We start from the raw sequence: 4,870 nt of genomic DNA on the forward strand, positions 1-4,870 counted from the left end.
AAAAAAAAAAAAAAAAGAATGTTACTGCTAGAAAAGACCTTAGAAGTCATCTATTGACTCCAACCTATTTTAAAGAAAAGGAACTTAAAAGGTTAAGTGAGTTCACTAAAGTCCCTTACATGTCAGAAAAATTTAAAGCAATTTACATTCAGTGATTTTACTCTGAAATGACAAGAAAACTTGTATCATTTGGTTGCAGAAGTAATCTGTAGATCTTCTTGTGGTGTTATCCCCAATCACACCTTTCTTCTCACACTACCCAGTATTAATCAGAATGTCTTCCCTGATGTTCTTTTGTAAAAAACTTTTTACTGTGGCTCATTATGCAACTTTCTGGTCCCCTCATGAAAACATGCTTCTAGAAAGACAAGGTGGGCCTTATAACTAAGTTATACAGTGCCTTTGTGTGAAATTAGAAAAAGGAGACCCTCTGGAAGGATACAGCCCTTCTGTGCACTGTTTGGCAAATAGCACAGGCAGGATCTCAGTCCTCACTCAAGCTCAGCTGGGTACATTTGTGCAGTGCACAAACTTCATCAACTTACACTGCAGCCCTGGGATAGTAAAAGGAAAGTGAGCAAGTGACTCATAAATATTAGTGTTTCTTTAGAGAGCAGAGCTGATTTTAGATTTCATAGACACTAAGTTTCTGGGAGGACCCTATGTGCATTTTCAATGTAGACATGCACATATGTTCTTAGTGACAAAAGATAATAAAAGAGGCTGACAATAGCTTTGGAAGAGAGAGAATAATATGTTTTCATTATAGAAAAAGTATCTATTTTAATATAAATTATCTTTTCTTTAAAAAAGATAAATGATCTTTTCTTACTTTTCCTTTAAAACCCTTTCATAACACTATGGCTTTGGGCACTGCAGGCCATGTCCCCACACAAAATACCCAAAGAATACCATTATGGAAAAGAACAATGCTGGGTACCTGAAGGTGGAGATAAGTTCTGACTAAGATTCTGGCATTCTGGTTCTTCTTTATAGAAAATCTGTATGTCAGAAGTTTCTATTTCATCATCCTCAAGAACTTTCGATTCAGCATTTTTTGCATCTGTATGAGACCAAAAAGCATCTTAGAATCTTGATCTAATCTGATGATTGTCTTGATAGCACAAGTCCTACAAAGAGGTCATAATCCTAAAATTTTCAGCTCCATTAAAATTTCTCACAACCACTCCCTTTGACCTTCTAAAACAATGAAAAGAATCTTTTTGAGTGTGATGTCTCAATTTGCAGTCTGAACTTCAATGTCATTTAGGACTTTATTATTCAAAGTGTGAAACATGGGCCAGCAACTTCCAGAGCTTGTTAGAAATGCGGGCTGTGTCCCTACTAAGTCAGAATCTGCATTTTAACAAAATCCCCAGGTGATTCTCACAGACAGTAAAGAAGAGAAGCACCACTTAGCAGACATTTATGGCTTCCATTCCTGACTTAACCCAAGAAATCAGATGGGTATTTATATAGACATTTTCTAGAACAACTTGTGATGTAAAGAAGCCTAGGACAAGCGAAGACCAGGCAGTTGATTTACCAAACTCAGACTTTAAAACAATGCTCTGAGCAGAGGTTAGCTTCAGGAAATCACATGATGGCACAGATACTCCTTTTTCAATCCTGTTCTGGCTTAGTTCCTGATGGCTCAGGCAAGAGAAGTAGGCTATGTCTATTATGATTCTACTCTGAAAAGGGGGCAAGTCCTGGAGTTTGAACCTTTCACTCTAGAATTTTAAAGCTATTTCTCTGATAATTTACACCCAGAGAGTGAGCTCAGATTCTGCCTTCCCCAAATCCTTTGGACCAGATGGGTTAATTCTGGATGAGAGCAGTTTGCCCTGGTCCATTTTAGGGGTTACACACAACCGAATTACTTCTGTAGGCAAGTAGCCACTTGCTTCCCAGAACTCAATTTCATGCTGCTCTCTCACTAGAGATGTAGCCATGGGTCTTTGAAGGGCAAAATGCCTCTGACAGTGAGTGAAAGACAAGTAGGAATGAAAGAGGCCCTAAGTAGAACTATGAGAAAGGTAGAACATGTTTTCAGACCCTCCCAACCTTTCAGAGCTCTTCCCTGGAATATCCTACCTTTGTCCACAATCCACAGTTGACTGAACTTGTTCTCGTCCATCTCCAAAGCAAGTTTCAAAGTTTTGGGCCAGTTTTCCTTGTCTGATCTGAGAAGGCATTCAACCATTTTCTCCGCACCTGCCATCAGCCCCTTGTTGGAACAAACCTAAGCAAGACAACTGCAGTTGATCAATCAATCATTTTAAAAGTTTTCCTTTTATGAGTTTTTATTGAAGAAATATCAATTCAAGCACTACCTGACTTAAAATAATTGTATACTATGGTTCAATAGGTCTTATTCATGACCATTTTTGCCCCATCCAACACTGTCTTTTAAGACACCCTTTCCTTTGTCATTGTCTTTACACATGGCATTGCTATGTCAAGCCAGGTGTTTTCACATCCTCTGAGACCTTATATGTATCATCCTCAGCAATATTAGGAAACAATCCATTTGACAACCATTCAAAATATGGGTATATTGGCATGGAGAGATATTTGGAAGAATATAACAAAAAATTTACAAATATTTTTTCAGGATAATGGGACCTATGTGATTTTTATTATTCATCATAACTAAAATTTATTGAGCACTTATTATTATGTGCCAGGCATATGTAAGCACTTTACATATATTATCTCATTTAATCCCTCTAAAAATATCATGTTAATAAGGTACTATTATTATTTCCATTTTACGTGAAGAAATAGGTTTAGAGAAACTAACTTGCCTAAGATCATACTACTAGTAAATGGCTGAACTAGGATTCTAACAAGATTTGTGTGCAGAGCCTGAATGCTCAACCATGAGAGTCTACAGCTTTTGTTCTTTTTATTTGCTAAAGTGTTCAACTTAAAATTTGCATAGAACATTATTCACAAAATAATAATTTTAACTGAAAATAGGGCAAATCTGAAAAAAACTCGTGACACTAAAAATTACTCAATTCACAACTAAAAATACTATTCTAGGTAATTATGCCTTAGATTTGAGGACTTCTGTGGATTTCAATGATCTTTCTCAGGTCTAAATCAGTGGAGAAAACAGAAGACATTTCCCATGTTCAAATTACCTCCCCCCAATTTAGTATTTTATATTAAATTAAATTAATTATAATTAATTTTGCTAAATAAATTAATTAAATTACCTGTATAATTTCTTCACATTCCTGACTAATTAAACATTCAGATATTTTAGGAAGGATATCTTTTGGATTAACTGTGGTTTTAAATTCTGGTTGTAAACGCTTTAAAAGTATTCTATACTCCTCTAGACTTTCAATTTTTTGGAAATCCCAAGTTTCAATGGCTTCATGAAGTCCAGAATAACCTGGAAAGAAAGAAGAAAATGGGGGCTTTTATGAAACCAACTAAAAGATATGTTAAGATTGTTATCATAGGAATCATGTTTGAATGTATAGTAAGAGAACTCAAAAGATATCTGTAAATCACCTCAATAATTAATGATCTTTCAAAAAGCAAACTCAATATTTATTATAGGCACCCAACATTTTAGGTCCTCTAACAAAGTTTTTCCTCTCTTAGGAAAAAGTACTTAGGATAATGTGAAGTCTTACATTTGGTCTTAGTTCCAAGTGTCCCGTGGACCTCACCTACAACCCCTGACTTGTCTTCCAGTGAGTCAAATCATCATGAAATTATTATCTTCCCAGTGCAAAGTAGCAAAGTGGGCAAAAGGAAATATAAGTCTTAATTCCTGCCCCTTAGGAACTTAACCTTCTACATTACTCCCAGAAAAGAATATTAAGTATAATAGGAAATATGAGGAGAAAAAAAATTATTTCCAACTGTAATAATTCAAGAATGCTTCAATCTAAGTTTCTCAAATAAAATCACCAGATTTGTCTGACTATACAGCCCATATTCTTTTCATTTGGCTATAGAGAGCCTAACAACAAAATGAACACATGGGAACCCACTACCCAACTTAACTAGGATTTCCCAGTACTTTTGTGGGAGTGTGCCGTCTTTTTCCCCACCTTTTCACCTCCCTGCAAAGAGACTACCATTCTGTATTTGATGTATCACTCCCTTCAGTTTTTTGAATAGTTGCATGGCATACACTTGATTCCTTCAACAATGTATGCTTAGGGGTGCGTGGATGACTCAGTCAGTCAAGGGTCTGCTTTCTGCTCAGGTCATGATCTCATGGGTCCTGGGACTGAGGCCCACATGGGGCTCCCTGCTCGGCGGGGAGTCTGCTTCTCCCTCTGCCTCTGCCCCTTCCCCCTGCTCATGTGTGTATGTGCACTCTCTCTCTTTCAAATAAACAAAGCATCTAAAAATTTTTTTTAAAAAAATAAAGGCTTTAAAAAAACAATACGTTTAGTTTGGCTTGTTTGGAACTTCATGATTACATCCTACTAAATGTACTTTCCTCTGCTTTTTAAAAAGTTTACTATTACATTTCAAAGCTTCAGCTGTCTTGTCGTCTGTAGCTGCGTTCATACATTGTCACTGCAGTACAGTGGACCCGTCATGTGACTATTACAGAATTTTATCATCCATTTTCTTTTTGAAGGACACTGGGTTGCTTCCAGTTTTGTTTGGTTGGTTGCTTGCTTTTGTTATTACAATTATTCTATGAACATTCTTGTATGTGTATGCTGCAATATATGTGCAAGAGTTTTTCTAGGGTACATACTTAAGAGTGAAACTGTTGGAAACTGAGGGTTGCTGGAGTGGTGGGGGGTGGGTGGGATGGGGTGGCTGGGTGATAGACACTGGGGAGGGTATGTGCTATGGTGAGCGCTGTGAATTGTGCAAGACT

General features: G+C 36.8%; 1 long non-coding RNA gene across 1 annotated transcript; it reads right to left on the minus strand.

The window, feature by feature from the left end:
- Positions 1 to 351: 351 nt before the first annotated feature.
- Positions 352 to 3,428, minus strand: LOC102728857 (uncharacterized). Its single transcript, XR_014141786.1, has 3 exons — positions 3,228 to 3,428; positions 2,098 to 2,245; positions 352 to 1,063 (listed from the first exon to the last, which is right to left on the minus strand). It is a non-coding gene; the product is annotated as an uncharacterized LOC102728857 (long non-coding RNA).
- Between the last annotated feature and the right edge of the window lie 1,442 nt (positions 3,429 to 4,870).

This window comes from Leptonychotes weddellii, unplaced genomic scaffold (genome assembly GCF_054177405.1).
Source record: "Leptonychotes weddellii isolate Sample4059 unplaced genomic scaffold, ASM5417740v2 HiC_scaffold_15292, whole genome shotgun sequence".
In the NCBI taxonomy this organism is placed as follows: Eukaryota; Metazoa; Chordata; class Mammalia; order Carnivora; family Phocidae; genus Leptonychotes; species Leptonychotes weddellii.